Source organism: Staurois parvus, unplaced genomic scaffold (assembly GCF_062004578.1).
Source record: "Staurois parvus isolate SC_StPar_1 unplaced genomic scaffold, SC_StPar_1.0 ptg001032l, whole genome shotgun sequence".
In the NCBI taxonomy this organism is placed as follows: Eukaryota; Metazoa; Chordata; class Amphibia; order Anura; family Ranidae; genus Staurois; species Staurois parvus.
Window position 1 is genome coordinate 826479 of NW_028318828.1, and position 22248 is coordinate 848726.

At 41.9% G+C, this 22248-nt stretch overlaps 1 non-coding gene across 1 annotated transcript; it reads right to left on the bottom strand.

The window, feature by feature from the left end:
• Nucleotides 1-814: 814 nt before the first annotated feature.
• Nucleotides 815-904, bottom strand: LOC149441052 (small nucleolar RNA snoR109). Its single transcript, XR_016307444.1, has one exon. It is a non-coding gene; the product is annotated as a small nucleolar RNA snoR109 (small nucleolar RNA).
• Nucleotides 905-22248: the final 21344 nt, after the last annotated feature.

The following is a 22248-nucleotide window of genomic DNA, read 5'->3' on the forward strand; positions in this document are numbered from 1 at the left end:
TAGAAGTCACTTTCCCCGAAGTTACAGAAAACTTTGTATCTTTTAATAAACTCAAAGTAAACATGGTTTCCTTTAGGGATATAAATTCCAAGAAAACTTTCTCTTTTAGCCGGGGGAAGTGACAGGTGAATTTCTGAGCTATAGTGAAGAAAAAAAAAAGGGAGAATTACATTTAAAAACCAGCACCATAATAAATAAAAAATGGCATGGGGTCCTCCCTCCCATCCACACCAAGCCCTTCGGGTCTGGTATGGATATTAAGGGGTAACTCCACGCCGAAATTAAATAAAAAACAGCTTGGGGATCCCCCCAAAATCCATACCAGACCCTTATCCGAGGATGCATCCTGGCAGGTCAGGAAAGGGGGGGGACGAGCGAGTGCCCCCCCTCCTGAACCATACCAGGCCACATGCCCTCAACATGGGGGGGTTCTTTGGGGCAGGGGGGCTCCCCCCCAAAGCACCTTGTCCCCATGTTAATGGGGACAAGGGCCTCTTCTGTTGGGATAATTGGTCAGCCATTTTTCGGGATTTTAGCATATTTTGTTTATCAGTAAAGTTGGAAATTTTTTTTTCCAAATTTACTGATAAAAACAATGTGCCAAAATCCCGAAAAACGACTGACCAATTAACCCACTAACGGCCCGAAAATCGTTCGATTTTTTTTTCGGCAGAAAAATCGGCCGATTTTAGACCCATCTATGGCCTGCTTTAAAATCGTCCGGGAAAAAAATCGGCTGATTTTCGGGCTGTTAGTTTGTTAATTGGTCAGCCATTTTTGGGGATTTTGCCACTTTTTTTAATTGGTAAATTTAGATAAAAATCAGCCGATTTTGCAGATCAATCGACCGATTTTAGCTGCAATGATCGGCAAATTGGCTGATCTTTTAACAGATAAAAAATCTGCACATGAGCCATGACCTGCAAGAAAAAGAAAAAAATGAAAAAGAAGAATAAAAAAAAATAAGAAAAAGAAAAATGCAGGCCATAGATGGGGTGAAAACTGACCGTTTAAAAAAAAAACAAAAAAACGAAAAATCGGTTGTTCAATGGGCCGACGTTACCACCAATGGTTAAAAAAAATTGTCCGATTTTCGCCCCGTCTATGGCCGGCAAATATAATAGCGAAGTAATTACTTCTGTCCCTGCAGAGAGCTGCGCTATTATATTTGACATTAAAAAGTATAAAGGTTGCAACATTGTATCTATATGTATCCGAATAAAAACATCTATATCCGAAATGGATACAAATAGATACAATGTTGCAGTCTCTATACTTTTTAATGTCAAATATAATAGCGGAGCTCTCTGCAGGGACAGAAGGAATGTTTCACCTGTCATCGGGGTTTCCCACTGACAGCTGGATTTAAAATTATTTCTGTGAATTAAATAAAAAAAAAAACAGTGTGGGTCCCCCCTCCCATCCATACCAAGCCCTTCAGGTCTGGTATGGATATTAAGGGGGAACTCCACGCCAAAATTTAAAAAAAAAAACAGCGTGGGGACCCCCTCAATATCCATACCAGACCCTTATCCGAGCATGCATCCCGACAGGTGAGGAAGGGGGGGGCGAGTGAGCCCCCCCCGCTCCTGAACCATACCAGGCCACATGCCCTCAACATGGGGGGGTGCTTTGGGGCAGGGGGGCCCCCCCAAAGCACCTTGTCCCCATGTTGATGAGGACAAGGGCCTCTTCCCCACAACCCTGGCCGGTGGTTGTGGGGGTCTGCGGGTGGGGGGCTTATCAGAATCTCCCCAGATCCCGGCCCCCCCCCCCCCCCCACGTGAATGAGTCTGCGGTAACGTCAATCACGGCGGCGGCGACCCGAAAAAAGAAAAAAAAAAGTTCCGCTCCCGTCGGAGGCTTCCAGCCTTGTGAAAAAAAAGGCTAGCTGACAGTTCCTAAATAGGTTAGGGGCGGGGCCAGCCCAGGACATCATCCCCGTCCCTTACCTATTTAAGAACTGTCACCCTGTCTCTCCACTGAGGCTAACTAGCTGAATGCAGGAGACAGTCTGACAGTTCTTATATAGGTAAGGGGCGGGGCCAGCAAATTTCAAAGTGAACATGTCTCTGCAGTGATTTTTCATGGTGTTAGACGTGCCTCTTAGCAAGTCTGCTTTGTGAGTCTGATTCCGGGCGTGTGTCTTGTTAGTAAATTCGATTGGGCGTCTACTTATGGACGCTGCTCAATAGTAAATCTCATTCTGGGGTAAAAGTAGACGGTCACTCATAAAAATTAGACGTTCGCCCACGGAAATGCGCCCAGGCACAATAGTAAATCAGGGCCCATGTGCCATCGTTTTCTGCAACGTGGGTATTCCCAAGCAGACCTGCATAGACCTCTCAGCATTGCCAAAACCACACCCAGGTCGTTGTTACTAAAAGATAAGAAATTAAATAGAAGAGAACAGGATATACCAGTCATTTCTACCCCCTACAGTCTAGAATTTTCTAAAGTGATGAGTATCGTGGAACAGTATATTCCAATATTGCATAGGGATGAAACATATGCAAAAGTTCTAGGCAAAGGTATTAAGGTGGTCTCTAGAAGGGCTCCTGCTTTGGACCAGTATTTGTCCACAAGTTGCTTCTCCAGCAAAAGACCCATTCTTTTATGGGTCCCACTCATTGGTTGTCCTTTAAGGGTAACTTTAGGTGTAGAGCTAACAAATGTCCATGTTGTCCCAGAATTATACAGCATACTAAATTCAAATCCACCAGCAGTGGTAAAGAATATAACATGAAGTCGTTCTTAAATTTAATCACACGTCCTGAATGTGCAATATGTGCAATGCACTACTAGGCAGTTACGAGATCGGCTTAGGGACCACATACAGTATATGATACGATTAAGGAACATAATACCAGTGTAGCGTAACATTTTAATGAGAAACATGGGGGAATACTACAGTATGGCGATCCGTATATAAGCTATTGAGAAGGTCATGACTCCTAAAGGGGGGGGGGGAGCACTTTAGGCCATTATGCAAATAAGAGGTACACTGGATTTTACACTTGAAAATGAGGATTCCAGAGGGCCCTAATTTTGAGTGGCATCTTGCCCACTTTTACAAATAAATAGTGCTATATACACCCATAGGGTAATAATATTTTTGTAGAAAGCGCAGATTGTTAACATTGTTGAGTGTTTAAATATGGACAGTCAGCTGATAAATAAATGGTGGTATACTCTATATAGAAGCAGCACTAGGATGGGGAGATCATTCCGTCCTAGTGTAAGAGTGGGCGGCGCTTTTCAAGGTATGTATGTGTATGTATATATATTCCGTTTGCATATGAGTGTAAAGATGGCCTTCACTATAGATCAGATGGAATATCCGTTCTATGAATGGTTGTTTGTATACTTATAAGCAGCTAGAACAATCTTGATTTTCGAGGCTGCTGTTCTTTCTATATGGATTGCACTTGGACAGTATTGCTATGTATATTTGGGGATCTTGGCATAATGACTGGAATCCCGATGGCACAATGGCTAGCTGAATTTTGGGCAAATTGTTATGTGTCATTTTTTTATGTGGCGTGAAAACATCTTTACACCTTTATCTGCACGATATGATGAGTGTATTATATGTAGCTGAGAGTCTATTTTTACATGTATATTACTACATGTGCTTATTGTTTTTATATATTCATTTTTGCACATGGTACTTATTCTGTTAGATATGTTAATGCCGTGTAAACGAGCACATCTTCTGTGTTCATTACCTCCCTACAGTTACCATTATGTGGTTGCCCATTGATTATACACATTAGGTTTTATTGTTGATATATGGAAATCCTCTGATAGTTTATCAGGGAGCACCTCACAAAACTTACACCCTATGTTAATAAACAATGTGGAGTAATTGGATTACGGTTTGATACCATGTAGATTTGGTGCTGCCCTGCCTTTCTTGGAAATTTCAGGTGTCCTTGCCATAAAGGCTGGGAGGAGCTTTTAGTTCCAGGTGAGGGCGATTCCATAACCACACATAGGATATATATGTTATTTAGTTAACCCTTGTTGTTCCTGACACTGGCTGTGATGTTGATTTCATCTACATTCAATAAAGACTGAAGAGTGCAGCGGGTTCTGGATGTTCTTTTCCTTGTATATAATCATCTACAGTACATAGTATCAAAAGATTCCAAGAATCTGAAGAATCTCTGCGCACAAGGCTGAAACGCAATTTGGATGTCTGTGATCTTAGGGATTTCAGATGGCACTGTATAAAAAAGACATGATTCTATGATGGACATAGCTGCATAGGCTCAGAAATGCTTCCAAAAATCATTTGTCTGTGAACACAGTTTGCTGTGCCATCCAAAAATTCAAGGTGAAACTCTATCATACAAAGAAGAAGCCATATCTAAACATAATCCAGAAACACTGCCATCTTCTCTTTGGGCCAAAGCTCATTAAAACTGTCTGTTGCAAATTGAAAAACTGTTCTGTGGTGAGACAAATCAAATTTTGGCAACCATGGGACTTTCTGGTATAAAATAATAGAAGACCCACAAGGGTTCTAACCACTCTAATATGAGCCAAAGCCTCCCCCAATCCCAAAAGGCAAATGTCTATGCTACACGGAGCCCATATCAAAGTTAGGCGTGAGATACATTCTAGCACTGAAACTTAAAAATCATGATTAGGAGGACAAAGCATATGATTAAAATCTGCAAAATCCCCAAAACACTGCCAACAATGTGGAGGAGACTGAGGATAAATTTTATGTAACCAACAAACTCTGAAAGAGTAGGGTTAAGCCATAAGGGCATATTGACTTCTGAGGCTAGAAGAATCTCTCATCCCAGGCATAATCTGATTCCAAGTCCTAACCACCGTTTTCATAGATGAAGTAAGATGAAAGGATGCCTTAACCCCTAATAAGGTTCTGAAGTGCCACAAAGGAGCCCAAATGGGCAGCCTCCAAGATCACCACAAAGTTGGTATCATCAGAAATCAGTCTATTATGGGCATCAGTAAGTATAGCAGCCTGATAATACAAGAAGAAATTAGGGCAAGCCAGTCCTCCTGGTGGCCATGGTTGATGAAATACGTACCCATGGAACTAAGGACGATGGGAATTCCACAGAAAGCTGGTAATGTGAGAGTTCAACCATTTAAATATTGACTTGGGGATCCATACCGGGGAATGGAGTAGCACATAGAGTAATAAAAGAAGGATTTTCATTTTTAATAAATTAATCCTACCTATTAAATACAAGGGCAGATTCCCTTGGGTTTACACAAGGGCTGGTTGACCACTCCTACTTGGGGGTCATATGATAAGCCTCCCTCTGTTGTACACCGAGGTGCTGTGTGGTTTATGGTTAAGAAGTTTAGTGGCATTTGATAGTCACATCTGTCATTTCCCACATAGTCGAAGAACAACTGAATGCACAGTTTTTGGATTCCTTTATTTTTTCAATTTGTGGTGACACATAGTTACATAGTTAGTCTGGCTGAAAAAAAAGACAAAAGTCCATCCAGTTCAACCATTAAAAAAAAAAGTTATAATCCTATACCTACAGTTGTTCCAGAGGAAGGCAAAAAAAACCAGCAAAGCATGATCCAATTTGCCCCTGCAGGGGAAAAAAGTTCCTTCCTGATCCCCCGGAGAGGCAATCGGATATTCCCTGGATCAACTTTACCTATAAATGTTAGTATCCAGTTATATTTTGTGTATCCAAGAAAGAATCCAGGCCTTTTTTTAAAGAAATCCACTGAGCTGGCCAGAATCAACTCTTGAGGGAGTCTATTCCACATTTGCACAGCTCTCACTGTGAAGAAACCTTTTTGTGTTTGGAAACACAGAACACATCTTTTCCTCCAGATGTAAAGAGTGCCCCCTTGTCCTCTGTGATGACCTCAGGGTGAATAGCTCTACACCGAGTTCACTATATGAACCATTGATGTATTTATACATGTTGATCATATTCCCCCTTAATCTCCTCTTCTCAAGAGAGAATACATTCAGTTCCTCTAATCTTTCCTCATGACTGAGCTCCTCCTTGCCTCTTATCAGTTTGGTTGCCCTTCTCTGTACTTTCTCCAGTTCCCCAATGTTCTTTTTGTGAATTGGTGCCCACAACTGAACTGCATATTCCAGATGAGGTATTACCAATGATTTCTACAGGGGTAAAATGATATCTCTCTTTCTGGAGTCTATACCTCTTTTAATACAAGAGAGGATTTTGCTCGCTTTATAAACTGCAGCTTGGCATTGCATGCCATTATTAAGCTTGTGATCTACCAGAACCCCCAGATCCTTCTCCACCATTGATTCCCTCAATTGTACGCCCCCTAGTATGTATGATGCATGCATATTCTTAGCCCCAAAGTGCATCACCTTACATTTCTCAACATTAAACCTCATTTGCCACATAGTTGCCCAATTAAACAGTGCATTGAGGTCGGCTTGTAAGTTGAAGACGTTCTGTAAGGACATTATTCCACTGCACAGCTTGGTGTCATCTGCAAAGACTGAAATGGTATTTCTAATCCCAAACCCTATATCGTTTATAAATATATTAAAAAGTAAGGGTCCCAACACTGAACCTTGGGGTACCCCACTAATAACATTGAACCTTGGGGTACACCACTGACAACCCTAGACCATTCAGAGTATGAATCATTAACCACTACTCTTTGAATACGATCTTTTAGCCAGTTTTCTATCATTTACATACAGATTTTTCCAAGCCTGTAGACGTTACCTGACACATTAGCCGTGTGTGGGGAACTGTGTCAAACGCTTTTGCAAAATCCAAGTATGCCACATCCACTGCCACCCTTCTGTCCAAGGTTTTGCTCATCTCCTCATAAAAAGAAATCAGATTTGTTTGAAAACTTCTGTCTTTCATGAATCCATGCTGTCTGTTGCTTAAAATATTTTTTTCCAGCAATAACTCATCTATGTGGTCTTTTATTAAACTCTTCAGTATCTTTCCAACTATAGAAGTTAAACTAACAGGTTTATAATTACTTGGTAAAGATTTTTACCCCTTTTTAAATATTTGCACCACATTGGCCTTACGCCAATCCAGTGGTACTATGCCAGTCATTAAAGAGTCCCATAAAATGAGAAACAATGGCTTTGAAATGACAGAGCTCAATTCTTTAAGGACCAGTGGGTGTATGCCATCCAGTCCAGATGTTTATTCACCTTTTATTCTGTCTAAATATTTTGGGATCATATCAATTGTGAGCCAATGTGGATCATCTGGAGCTGTGTCAATAATATGCCCATTATGGACAAGAGCTCCCCCATGCTCCTTTGTATACACAGAGCTGAAGAAGGTATTTAATAAATTTGCTTTCTCTTTGTCCCCAGTCACCCACTCAAGATTATTTTGTAAAGGACCTACATGCTCAGACCAGACCTTTTTGCTATTAATATATTTGAAGAATATTTTGGGGTTGGCCCTGCTATCTTTTGCAATCTGTCGTTCGTTTTCAATTTTTGCGGCCTTTATTTCCTTTTTGCATATTCTGTTATATTCTTTGTAATGTTTAATTGATGATAGCGTTCCTTCATTTTTATATTTAATAAAATCTCTTTTCTTATTATCTATAGCTTTTTTAACTTTGGCCGTAAGCCACATAGGTTTGATTTTTAGCCTTTTAAACTTGTTGCCCATGGGAATATATTTTGCAGTGTGTTCACATACAGTCTATTTGAAGAACTCCCATTTCTGTGTTGTGTTCATCAATGCCAATTTTCCCTCCCAGTCCAAGTCTTGGAGAGCATCTCTCAGAAAATTAGCTCTCTTAAAATTCAGTGTTTTTATTTTTCCCGTATGTGCTTGCTGTTTACAGCTAACAATAAATTAAATCATGTTATGGTCACTGCTACGCAGATGTTCTTTTACATGGACATTCGTAATAAGCTCTGTATGGTTTGGGATTACCAGGTCCAGCAGAGCATCATTCCTAGTAGGGGCCTCTATGAACTGTACCGTAAAATTGTCCTGTAGTAGGTTTAAAAATTTTTGCCCTTTAATTGTTCCTGCAATAACATTACTCCAGTCAATTTCTGGATAGTTAAAATCCCCCATTATTATCACTGTCCCAACCCTTGCAGCCCTTTTGATCTGTGCAAGTTGCGGAGTCTCCACCTCCTAATTAACACTGGGAGGCCTATAACAAACTGCAATTATTACCTTTGTAGTATGCACACCCATTTGCAGTTCCACCCATAATACTTCAGCCTCATCACACTCTCCATCAACTAGCTCCTCTTTCATACTTGCTCTGAGATCACTTCTCACATAGAGACAGACACCACCACCTTTCCTATTTACTCTGTCTCTCTGAAAGAGAACATAGCCAGGAATATTAATGGCCCAGTCATGTGAAGAATGAAGCCAAGATTCAGCAATACCAAATAAATCATAGTTCTCTTCATGCACCAAAGCGTCCAACTCACCTATTTTGCTTGGCAGACTTCTGACATTGGTGAACATAAACTTTAATTCATTGACACCTTGTTCACACATATTTTGCATATTTTTTGTTTTCATACAAATGGTACCAGTTATTTGTAACATGGGAACCTTCTTATCTGCCATAGCCTTCCCCCCATCTTTCCCCATTCCACCCAACAATAATTACTGATCCCTGTCTGATCTGTCTACCCTGTTATAATCTAATTCTCCCTCCCCCTCGATCCTAGTTTAAATACTCTTCCAGCCTTCCCATAAACTCTCCACTAGCACAGCAGACCCCCTTCCATTTAGGATAGCATATAGGTTGCACCCCAATGAAAAGTCAGCCCAGTGCTCTGGAAACCCAAATCCTTCCCTCTTGCACCAGGTCTTAGATCTGCAAAATACTCACCATGGCATGTGTGAGCAATATATCATTTAAGTGATAACAATCTATCTATCCGTGTGTACGTGAGCAATACCCCTCTAAAAGTGTACCCATGATCCATATCTTTACAGTGTATAGGTGAGTACTCTATATCTTAATCTGGAGCTCCAGTGCCCATGACAATTTTTTTAAAAACAAAAAGCTCACCCGTTATTTTGTCTTTCCCATTAATAATTGAATAAATATGATAACCTGCTTGTTAGTTGATAATAAGTAATATTTTACCTCGATCTAGGAAGCAGGTAGGCGTCATGAAGAATGTGAGCATCTGAAGCCCCCAGGTCTATATTTCCAGGATTAGGTGCTGCTGGCTATACCAGCAAGCACCTCCCAATCTCCCGCAGCACACTTCAGTCCTAGCTAGAAGACCCGATATCCCAGGAGACCTTGTGAATTGCCTTATTACATAATCGCCTTGGCGGCAGCAACCGGAAGCGCCACCTTTACCCACTATTTAAAGGTATTTTCAAACTTTAAAAATATATATTTATCCAATTCCAGAAGTATAACAAAGGGGCATTGCTAATAGAGGTAAAAAAATGGGTGGAGCTCTGCTTTGAATATATATTAAATACATTTTAAACATTTGATAAAAAATATCGGGTAAATATTTGTGTGTACTAATCTATAACTTGCAAACTATTGTCCATGTGTACTAAATGTTGAATGTGAACAGAACAGTTTCTGGGCTAGATCCATATCTTGCTCCACTTTTTCTTGTAGAATATTCATACAAATATGCTGTCCACCTATATTAAATTCATCCACATGTACCACAATGTGTATAAGTATCCAGTCTTTTTCACTTATTACTGGTGCTTTAAATTAAATATCTCAGTCAAAGTGCCTGTCCCGTTACCCAAAAAGGTAATGCTCTCATCTTGATCATAGAACTAACACATAGCCCATGCTCTCATCTTGATCATAGAACTAACACATTTGCTTGCCCCTTTTCGGGTTCCTATAAGCCACAGCACCGATCTCCATTCCAGCTTCCAAGAGAAGAGAATATAGTGCCCTCAGCTTCTCAAATGTTATTTTTATTAAAAACGTAGTGTACTTAACTTAAATATGAACTCCACGTCAGTGCAATGAAGAAACTGGCATAAAAGGTATGAAAAGCTCCATGGAAATGGCTGCTCAGACAGTTCCTGGTAGAGGCGTGATGTCACCGGCTCTGTCCTACGCGTGTCATCAATTATGTGACTTCCTCAGGACCTGGGTACTGAGATAGTTAGTCATGTACACTATTTTGCCAAAATTATTGGGACACCCCTCCAAATCATTGGATTCAGGTTTTCAAATTACCTCCATGGCCACAGATATATAAAATCAAGCACCTAGGCATGCAGACTGCTTCTTCAAATATTTGTGAAACAATGGGACTTTCTCAGGAGCTCAGTGAATTTAAGTGTGGTACCGTGATAGGTTGCCACCTTTGCAATAAGTCCATCTGTGAAATTTCCTTGCTATTAAATATTCCGTTGTCAACTGTTATTGGTATTATAACAAAGTGGAAGCAATTGGAAACAACAGCAACTGAGCCATGAAGTGAAAGGCCCTGTAAAATGACAGAATGGTGTCAGCATATGCTGAAGCGCACAGTGCGCAGAAGTGGCCAACTGACTGCACAGTCAATAGCTAAAGACCTCCAAACTTCATGTGGCCTTCTGATTGGCACAACAACAGTGCATAGAGAGCTTCATGGAATGGGTTTCCATAGCCAAGTAGCTGCATGTAAGCCTTACATCACCAAATGCAATGCAAAGCGTTGAAAGCAGTAGTGTCAAGCACGCCATCAATGGACTGTAGAGCAGTGGAGACATGTTCTCTAGAGTGATGAATCACACTTCTCTGTCTGGCAATCCAATGGACGTGTCTGGGTTTGGCAGATGCCAGGAGAACGGTACTTGCCTGACTGCATTATGCCAAGTGTACAGTTTGGTGGAGGGAGGATTATGGTGTGGAGTTGTCTTTCAGGAGTTGGGCTCGGCCCCTTAGTTCCAGTGAAGGGAACTCTTACAGCGTCAGCATACCAAGACATTTTGGGTAATTTCATGCTACCAACTTTGTGAAAATAGTTTGGGGATGGCCCCTTCCTGCTCCAATATGACTGCACACAGTGCACAAAGCAAGGTCCATAAAGACATGGATGAGTGAGTTTGGGGTGGAGGAACTTGACTGGCCTTCACATAGTCCTGATTTCCACCCAACAGGACACCTTTGGGATGAATTAGAGTGGCGACTGCGAGCCAGGCCTTCTCGTCCAACGTCAGTGCCTGATCTCACAAATGCGCTTCTGGAAGAAGTTCATGTGCGTGTAAAGGGAGGAATCCCAATTCTTTTGGCAATATAGTGTGTATTATACTTATACCCAGTAAGGTGCAGTGTCTACATTTCAAGGACTTTGTTTGATTGTCTTATCCCATTTAAATGACTTTGCTTGATAGTCTTGTCCCATTTACCGTTACCTAAGAAGTTGCAGAGGGGAAAGCAATGTTTTAGCTGTAAGCACAATCCATTTTGTATTTCACATTGAGAACATGAATTATCCTGGACAGAATTTTCTTCTGAATAGCTACACAAAGTATAGTACTATGCTAGAGATTTAAAAGGGTTAATTTACCTTTCCTTCACATTTCCAATAAACTCTTCATACATCCTAGCACCCCCAGCAACTCATTAAATACCTCTGCTCAGCTTTTTAAAGAGATGCTCCTTTTCCATTCCATTTCCATAGAAAGTGTGCATTCTATCTGCAAAAACTCCCAGATATTTTATTATGCACAGTGGACCTTTATTCGTTGCAGAGGCTGCAGCGCAACACTCAACCACTGCTGCTAGAGGGAGAGAGAGTGCACTGCATATGCCTGCAATTTAAACAAGCCAGAGTGCCCACTGGGGATGCACTTTTAACTTCCATTCCATACTGCTGTTTAGGCAGGATAGAGGGAGTTTGGGCAACCCCCTCTATCCTGCCTAAACAGCAGTATGGAATGGAAGTTAAAAGTGCATCCCCAGTGGGCACTCTGGCTTGTTTAAATTGCAGGCATATGCAGTGCACTCTCTCTCCCTCTAGGAGCAGTGGTTAAGTGTTGCGCTGCAGCCTCTGCAACGAATAAAGGTCCACTGTGCATAATTTGAGCTAGCCAGAGAGCCCACAGGGAGTACACATCTAACCTGCTGCAGGACAGAAAAGGTGCTGCTACCTAGCAGTTTTTGCAGACAGGCTGCTCATGGCCTATGCATATGTAGAAAAGGTAGTAGTAGAAAAGGTGCTTTTTAAAAAAAAAACACAAGATATTAGCCAAAGCTGCTTCATAACCTTATTGTAATATTAATAATGGTTGGCATTATTAATATATGTAGGAGGACCGACATATATCTCTCTGCCCTTACATGAAAAGATAGCCAGAGAATAGAGAAAAAGAGGCCATGTTTCATATAAATAAATCCATCATATTGGCATACACAGTATTAGTTAATATATGAACAAATCAAAAGAACTATCAACTGACTATTTGGTCTGCTGTTGCCTCAGTGCTGGACTGGATATCCAAGAAAAATCTAAAATGTAAAAAAAGAGAAGGTGCACAAAGAAGCCACATAGTGCAGTACTGTCTTTATTCAAATGGCACATAAAACACCATAAAGGTGTAACAGGAATTATTGTTACTGGACTATGTGGGACATTTTCCTCCACATGATGGCAGCAACTGATGACTGCAAAACACTGAGAAATGCAGTTTGGGCAGAGACCAGAGTCATTGCCACTGCTGGAAAAAGAACTACTGTATCCAAGGGTACCTGAGAGCAGCAGGAGCAGACAGGAGGGTGGTATAAAAAGTCCGGGAAAAGAGAGGGAGGGAGTTGGAGATAGCCACCAACTGGAGAGCTGTTGCAGAATGAGAGGTGTTTATGACTCGCAGGCCGACTCGAGGCTGATCGCTGTTGTATCCTGACACAGACTGCTGGACTGTGCTAGATGAAGTTGCTTTGATGATAGCCTGAATCGCCAACCAATAATCTTAGTCGCCGCTGCCCAGGCCTGCAGGAGCAAGGAAGGCATTCGGCTGCTATGATACTCATCATCTTTCCCTCTAGACAGATAAAGTGCAACAAAGGGGTTCCCTTTCAATGTCTTAGCTTGTAGCTAAAGGAAATACCAAGGGAGAGCAATGAGATGGTTGCAGACCCACAGTCAAGCTGGAATACTGACATGATTTATTTTGTTGACTTGCAAGACATTTGTGTTTTCAAACTACCAAACAACTTCATTCTGCTGCTGAACTAGGCCCAACTTTGACATTTGTCCCTGCTTTTTCATTTAACTGCTGAAACTGTATCTTAAAGGTTTGTGAGCAGTGAATGAAGATGGCTGCTTGCTAATCCCACTGTTCCACTGCTGGGCACATCGGCATTTAATAGAGCAGGGGTGTCAAACTGGTGGCCCTCCAGCTGTTGCGAAACTACAAGTTCCATCATTCCTTTATCTTTGGGAGTCATTCTTGTAACTGTCAATATTGCAATGCCTCATGGGACTTGTAGTTTGGCAACAGCTGGAGGGCTGCCAGTTTGTCACCAGTGTTATAGAGCCTTCTGGAGAGCTGTGTACCCCTCTTTTACTAACCTCCCTGCCCTTCCTACACCCTGCTGCTGCACATGGGAAGACGGACTCTGCCACCATCCGTGCTTCCAATACCCGATTGGTGGACCCATCAGGATCTGTGGCCTGCCCACCAGCTGACATGCCGGAATGAAGCATTCACTGCTGCTCCTCTCGGTTGAATTTGACACCACACTCAGACGCTGAGAGCATGCCGGATGCATCACCTGAACATCCGCCACCAGCCCTGTGGGATGCTGACCTGCTAGTTAGGTTTAAGGTGATGCTGCAGAGTGAGCTCTCCACAGTCACATCCAAGCTGGCAGTTCACTTGACTAAGGAAATCAAGGAGCTCGGCAGCTGCACCAATGTACCATAAGACAACATGGACACCGCTGCAACAGTGATTGAGAATCACAAACAGGATCTTTCAGATCTGAAGAAGGAATTTGAGGTGGCTCTATCAAAGTTGGAGGACTGTGAGAACAGATCGCATAGGAGTAATCTGTGTCTGAAGATCTTACCCCTAATGTCACTGCACTCTTCCAGGAGTTTGTGCCGGCCATACATATAAGACATCTGGAATTTGACTGCATCCATCAGGCCTTATGGCCAAAGAAGCCGGAAGGCTCTCCCAGAGAAAAAATTATTAATTTCACCTTCTATCACATGAAGGAAACACTCCTGTGGGCAGTTCAGGACAAACAAGATCTCTGCTTCCAGGACCAAGTAATTCTTCTAGATGTCGCTCTATGCCAGGCCACTGGATTGCCACTGCCTTGGACTGCGCCCCTTTTTTTTCACTCCAGGGGAACTCTCCCCCCCCCATGTCCGCCCCCTCCTATTGGGCAGAGCCCAAACTTGCCATCCTGTTTAGCCCCTCTTCCTTATCAACCCACATGTTATGATACCCCCCTCACCTGTATCTGAGTGACAGACGGACATTTTGATAAGTGTATTTTTTTTCTATATGGTGCTAAGTTATTACTAGGGGTTTATGCACACTTGCCTTCATAATGTGTATTTAGTGCCTTAGGTACCCTCTGCCTGTGTTGCTTGCTGTTCCCACCGTTTCTGTGGCTGGGCAGGCCCTTACCTCAAGGTGGTTCTTCCTCCAATGTGGTAATGGATATTCCTGTAGCACCCTCTTAATTAGCCGGGGGGGCTAGTTTTTTTTTTTTGTTAGATGGCTGAGTGGCAGCCTAGGTGATAGTCAGATGGGACAAATTTGGGTCAGTGCAGAGAAGCTCTGCAGATCAGCTCACGGATGATCTACAGACTGTAATAGTCTCAAGAACTCAGTGGGTGGGGGTGAAGAGCAACTGGTCTGCACTCTTGAGGGATCCTGGCCCATGGGGCAGGAGACTTGGCATGGGGTCAGGACAGCCCCATAAGAGAGACAGAGCCTGCTCAGCAGCAGGAGAGTTTGGGTGGAAGATGTGAGAGCAGGAGGTGAGTGTGGAGTCTGAGAGGGCACCCAGTGGGATGGGACCTGCCACCCAGGTGGAATCAGGACAAAGGGAAAGCTTCACTTCACAGGGCCCCTGAGAGAGGACCATTCATGGAGCTAAAAAAGGAGCCAGCCAAGCAAAATGCCTGAAGGCAGCTACCAACCTGAAGCTTGCAGAAGAGGGACAATGAGTACTCCTACACCCCCTGGACTGGAGTAGGGGAGAGGGCATTTGGATGGGAAACCTAACTAGCCCACAGCTAGACTGTGCTTCAAGGTGGCAGATTCTAGATCCCCTTGTGTCCAGGGATTCCTCCGGACAGCTGGATAGAAGAGATATATCTGGAATTTGGGGTGGTACACCAGGAGAGGGTGGAAAGCTCTCCAAGAACAGAAACCCTTCTATTGACTTATACAGTACATAGTTTCAAGAAGTTGTCCTCTAGTTAACAGTTCCTTGGGTATCCCATACACCACTTACCCCATCCAAAACAAAAAAAAACAAGTTCAATGACTTTCACTGTCTCTGGAATGAAAGTATGTGGAAAAATGCATGTTGCCTGGCTGTGTAGGACTATAGGGGGACCCAAGTCTTCAGCAACTCCTAAGCGGGTAGTGCTACATTCCAGTAATCTGGATGCTCCCCATTATTTTGGGCTCATGTTCTGGATTATGCTGCCTAGTTATTGTGTGCCTATTGGTCACTGATTTTTCTCTTATCTCCGAATTCCTTTTCCCCCTCCCCTTTCTCCTATTTTTTTTCCTTCCCCCTTGACCCCAGTTGCCTAAGCAGCTGTTTACCTGGCTGCATTGTAAAATGCAACGAGGCATCCAGGAGAGATCCTGGATGCCTCGTTGCATTTTACAATGCAGCCATGTACCCAGTGGTAGAGCTACCCTCCCATGTGTATCTGAGCTACTGGGATGCGTATTCCGAGTTGTGATACTGTTGCACCATAGGTGTCTTCTTTTCTTCCTTTTGTCCCTTTATTTTTTTCTCTCCTTTCCCTCTCTGCAGACCCAGGATCTGCCAAAGTATCATGGTTTCCGATATTTAGATCTCTGCTCATTGTTCATCACTGCATCTTAACCCTCTATGTCCAGTATGGCTCTTAACCACTTGCACTCCTGAGGATTTACCCCCCTTAATGACCAGGCCTCTTTTTGCTACTCGGCGCTGCACTAATTCAACTGATAATTGCGTGGTCATGCAATGCTGCACCCAAACAAAATGTACGTCCTTATTTTCACACAAATAGAGCTTTCTTTTGGTGGTATTTGATCACCTGGCGTTCACATACTATGGCCGGTATACAGTCCTGTCCCGCTCTGTCACAATATAAGAACCATGTCCTCTGATCTCCGGGGATCGCACAGCATAGCCTGCAGGATGATAACAATGAGCCACACATCATTTGCAGCTTCCCATAAACACTACACCGCAGTCAGTGGAATTGTTCCTCATACGCCATCCGGGTCACTGCGGAGATAGCGCAGGAGATCCACACTCCACTGGGAGTCCTACGTTGATTTTTGTACTCAATATACATCACACCAGTCATCCTTACATATAAAGGATCAGTTCACGTGAGTCTGTGTGCTTCTCATGTTCACGTGACAAAAGACCGGAGTACAGGAGTCGCATCCACAGACAATGCATGTGTACAACATGGAAGGAGGAAGATGGCGAGAAACGTACATTGCATCCCTGATTGGCTGTCTTAAACTCAGGGAAATGTATTGCTTAACCACTTGCACTCCTGAGGATTTACCCCCCCTTAATGACCAGGCCTCTTTTTGCTACTCGGTGCTGCACTAATTCAACTGATAATTGCGCGGTGCACCGCGATGTGATGCTGCACCCAAACAAAATTTACATTCTTTTTTTTTACACAAATAGAGCTTTCTTTCGGTGGTATTTGATCACCTGTGCGCTTTTTATTTTTCACGCTATAAACAAAAAAAGACCGAAAAGTTTGAAGAAAAACGATATTTATTACTTTCAACTATAAAAAATATATAGTAAACTCAAAGTTAGTTATAAATTTAGGGCAAAATGTATTCTGCTACATGTTTTTGGTAAAAAAAAATCTCAAAAAGTGTATATTGATTGCTTTTTGTGAAAGTTATAGCGTCTACAAACTATGGTATAGATACTGCAATTTACACCTTTTGCTATACAGCGCTGCGCTAGTTTAACGGACAATTGCGCGGTCATGCAATACGGTACATAAATTAAATTTTAGTTACTTTTTTCACACAAATAGAGCTTTCTTTTGGTGGTATTTGATCACCTGTGCACTTTTTATTTTTGGCGCTATAAACCAAAAAATGTTTGAAAAAAAATTTTTTTTCTTTTTTAAATATTTTCTCATTTCGGTCATAAAAAATATCCAAAAAAACTAAAATTTCATCATAAATTTAGGCCAAAATGTGTTCTGCTACATGTTTTTGGTTAAAAAAAATCCCAGTAAGTGTATATTTATTGCTTTGTGTGAAATTTATAGCGTCTGCAAACTATGGTATAGATAATGGAATTTACACAGCTTTTACTTTCTGACTGCTCATCACATTTCTTGAGGTGCTAAAATACCAGGATAGTACAAACACTCTCAAATGACCCCTTTTTGGAAAGTAGACACCCTAAGCTATCTGCTGAGAGGCATATTGAGTCCATGGAAGATCTATTTTTTTCCACAAGTTTCTGGAAAATTACAAAAACATTTTTTTTTTTTTTTACACAAAGTTGTCATTTAAATGATTAATTTCTCACACAAGCCATGGGTATATGTGGAATTACACCCCAAAATACATTCTGCTATTTCTACCATGTATGGGGATACCACATATGTGAGACTTTTTTGGAGCCTAGCCACATACAGGAGCTTGAAATCCAATGACCACTTTGAAAGTCTGAAGGTGCGTAATTGCTCATTTCACTTCCTCAATACCGATCACAGTTTCGAAGGCCCTGACATGCCAGGATAGCACCAAGCCCCCCAAATGACCCCTTTCTGGAAAGTAGACACCCCAAGGAATTTAAAAAGAAGCATGGTGAGTATTTTTCAGATCTCATTTTTTCTCACAAGGTTTTGAAATATAAAAAAAGTAAATAGATACCAAACATGACATGCTTTAAAACTTTGCATGCCCTGTGCAATGGTGACAAACTGCATACATTTTTAATATCCATAGGCAACAATTTAAAAGCCTTTAAAAGCTACCATTTTAGATTTACAGAGGAGGTCTAGTGTTAGAATTACTGCCCTTAATCTGACGTTCACGGCGATACCTCACATGTATGGTGCAACCGCTGTTTACATACTGGCAACGCTTGTGCACACAGGTGTGCGTGCATGGGAGTTTTCTTTTTTTCTTTTTTAAGTTATTTTGATTTTTTAAATTATTTTTACACTTCCTTTTCCTCCTTCCTTTCTTTGCCTCCTTCCTTCTTTCTACATGTCTCTTTATCACTTTCTCTCATTTCCCTTCCTCCTTCTTTCCCTCCTTCCTTCTTTCTATACATCTCTCTCTTTCTCTGTCTCCTGTTTCTTTCCTTTATTTCCCTCCTTTTTTTCTTTCCCTCCTTCCTTATTTCCCTCCTACTATCTTTCTTCACGTCTTTCTTTCTCTCTTTGTCTCCTGTTTTCCTTCCTCCTTTCCATCCTTCCTTCTTTCTATACATCTCTCTTTCTCTCTCTCTCCTGTTTCTCTCCTTTCTTTCCCTCCTTCATTCTTTCTTTCCCTCCCTCCATCTATACATCTTTTTTCTCTCTCTCTGCCTCCTGTTTCCTTCCTTCCTTATTTTCCTCTTTCTTTTCCTCCTTCCTTTCTTTGCCTCCTTCCTTCTTTCTACATGTCTCTTTATCACTTTCTCTCTCTCCTGTTTCCCTTCCTTCTTTCCCTCCTTTCTTCTTTTTATACATCTCTCTCTTTCTCTGTCTCCTGTTTCTCTCCTTTCTTTCTTTGCCTCCTTCCTTATTTCCCTCCTACTATCTTTCTACACGTCATTCTTTCTCTCTCTCTGTCTCCTGTTTTCCTTCCTCCTTTCCATCCTTCTTTCTATACATCTCTCTTTCTCTCTCTCTCCTTTCTCTTTTTTTCTTTCCTCTCTTTCGTTCTTTCCCTCCTTCTATACATCTTTCTTTCTCTCTCTGTCTCCTGATTCCCTCCTTCCTTCTTTCCCTTTCTTTCCCTCCTTCCTTCTTTCCCTCTCTCTGTCTCCTGTTTCTCTCCTTTCTTTCCCTCCTTCATCCTTTCATTCCCTCCATCTATACAACTTTATTTTTCTCTCTCCCTGTCTCCTGTTTCCTTCCTTCCTTCTTTTCCTCTTTCTTTTCCTCCTTTCTTTCTTTCTACATTTCTCTGTCTCTCTCTCTCTCTCTCTGTTTCCCTTCCTCCTTCTTTCCCTCCTTCCTTCTTATACTTTTACACATCTCTCTCTGTCTCCTGTTTTATCTCCTTTCTTTCCCTCCTTCTCTCTGTCTCCTTATTTCCCTCTTTCTTTTCCTCCTTCTTTCCCTCTTTCCTGCCTTCATTTTTTCCCTTCTTTCTATACATCTCTCTTTCTCTCTCTCTCTCTCTCTCTCTCTCTCTCTGTCTCCTGTTTCTCTCCTTTCTTTCTTTCATTTTTTCTTTCCCTCCTTCTATACGTCTTTCTTTATCTCTCTGTCTCCTGTTTCTCTCCTTGCTTTTCCTTTTTTTCTTTCCCTCCTTCCTTCTTTTCTTTTTCCCTCCTTCCTTTCTATACATTTCTTTCTGTCTGTCTCTCTCTGTGTCTCCTGTTTCTCTCCCTCCTTCATTCTTTCTTTCCCTCCATCTATACATCTTTCTTTTTCTCTCTCTGCCTCCTGTTTCCTTCCTTCATTTCCTTTCTTTTCCTCCTTCCTTTCTTTGCCTCCTTCCTTCTTTCTACATGTCTCTTTATCACTCTCTCTCTCTCTCTCTCTCTCTTTCTATCTCTGTCTCCTTTTTGCCCTTCTTCCTTCTTTCCCTCCTTCCTTCTTTATATACATCTCTCTATCTTTCTTACTTTTTTTCTCTCTCCTGTTTCCCTCCTTCTTTCTTTGCCTCCTTCCCTCCGTCCTTATTTCCCTCCTCTCTTTCTACACGTCTCTCTCTCTCTCTCCCTCCCTCCTGTTTTCCTTCCTCCATCTTTCCATCCTTCCTTTTTTCTATTCACCTCTCTCTCTCCTGTTTCTCTCCTTTCTTTCCCTCCTTCTGAGTGTATTTCTTTTTCTCTCTCTCTGTCTCCTGTTTCCCTCCTTCCTTCTTTTCCTCTCTTTGCCTCCTTCTTTCCCTTCTTCCTTTATTTGCCTCCTTCCTTTTCTTTCTACATCTCTCTCTCTCCTGTTTCCCTTTTTTCCTTTTTCTTCCTCCTTCTTTCCCTTTCTCCTTCTTCTTTCCCTCCTTCCTTCTATACATCTCTCTGTCTCCTCCTTCTTTCCCTCCCTCCTTCTTTCAATACATATCTCTCTCTCTCTCCTTTCTTTCTTTCCCTCCTTCTGTATGTTTTTCTTTCTCTCTCTGTCTCCTGTTTCCCTCCTCCTTCCTTCTTTCCCTTTCTTTCTGTTTCGCCTTATTTCCCTCCTTTATTTCTACATTTCTCTCTCTCTCTGTCTCCTGTTTCCCTTCCTCCTTCTTTCCCTCATTCCTTCTTTCTATACATCTCTCTCTCTCTCTCTCTGTCTCCTGTTTTCTCTCCTTTCTTGCTTTCCCTCCTATACATCTTTCTCTCTCTCTGTCTCCTGTTTCTCTCCTTTCTTTCACTCCTTCTTTCCCTGCTTCTATACGTCTTTCTTTATCTTTCTGTCTCCTGTTTCCCTCCTTCCTTTTCCTTTCTTTCTTTTCCTCCTTCTTTCCCTCCTTCCTTTCTTTGCCTCCTTTCTTTTTCCCTCCTTCTTTCCCTCCTTGCTTTCTATACATCTCTTTTTCTCTCTCTCTGCCTCCTGTTTCCTTCCTTTTCCTCCTTCCTTTCTTTGCCTCCTTCCTTCTTTCTACATGTCTCTTTATCACTTTCTCTCATTTCCCTTCCTCCTTCTTTCCCTCCTTCCTTCTTTCTATACATCTCTCTCTTTCTCTGTCTCCTGTTTCTTTCCTTTATTTCCCTCCTTTTTTTCTTTCCCTCCTTCCTTATTTCCCTCCTACTATCTTTCTTCACGTCTTTCTTTCTCTCTTTCTCTCTCTGTCTCCTGTTTTCCTTCCTCCTTTCCATCCTTCCTTCTTTCTATACATCTCTCTTTCTCTCTCTCTCCTGTTTCTCTCCTTTCTTTCCCTCCTTCATTCTTTCTTTCCCTCCCTCCATCTATACATCTTTTTTCTCTCTCTCTGCCTCCTGTTTCCTTCCTTCCTTATTTTCCTCTTTCTTTTCCTCCTTCCTTTCTTTGCCTCCTTCCTTCTTTCTACATGTCTCTTTATCACTTTCTCTCTCTCCTGTTTCCCTTCCTTCTTTCCCTCCTTTCTTCTTTTTATACATCTCTCTCTTTCTCTGTCTCCTGTTTCTCTCCTTTCTTTCTTTGCCTCCTTCCTTATTTCCCTCCTACTATCTTTCTACACGTCATTCTTTCTCTCTCTCTGTCTCCTGTTTTCCTTCCTCCTTTCCATCCTTCTTTCTATACATCTCTCTTTCTCTCTCTCTCCTTTCTCTTTTTTTCTTTCCTCTCTTTCGTTCTTTCCCTCCTTCTATACATCTTTCTTTCTCTCTCTGTCTCCTGATTCCCTCCTTCCTTCTTTCCCTCCTTCCTTCGCCTCTTTCCTTTTTCCCTCCTTCCTTCTTTCCCTCTCTCTGTCTCCTGTTTCTCTCCTTTCTTTCCTCCTTCATCCTTTCATTCCCTCCATCTATACAACTTTATTTTTCTCTCTCCCTGTCTCCTGTTTCCTTCCTTCCTTCTTTTCCTCCTTCTTTCTTTCTACATTTCTCTGTCTCTCTCTCTCTCTGTTTCCCTTCCTCCTTCTTTCCCTCCTTCCTTCTTATACTTTTACACATCTCTCTCTCTGTCTCCTGTTTTATCTCCTTTCTTTCCCTCCTTCTCTCTGTCTCCTTATTTCCCTCTTTCTTTTCCTCCTTCTTTCCCTCTTTCCTGCCTTCATTTTTTCCCTTCTTTCTATACATCTCTCTTTCTCTCTCTCTGTCTCCTGTTTCTCTCCTTTCTTTCTTTCATTTTTTCTTTCCCTCCTTCTATACGTCTTTCTTTATCTCTCTGTCTCCTGTTTCTCTCCTTGCTTTTCCTTTTTTTCTTTCCCTCCTTCCTTCCTTTTTCCCTCCTTCCTTTCTATACATTTCTTTCTGTCTGTCTCTCTCTCTGTCTCCTGT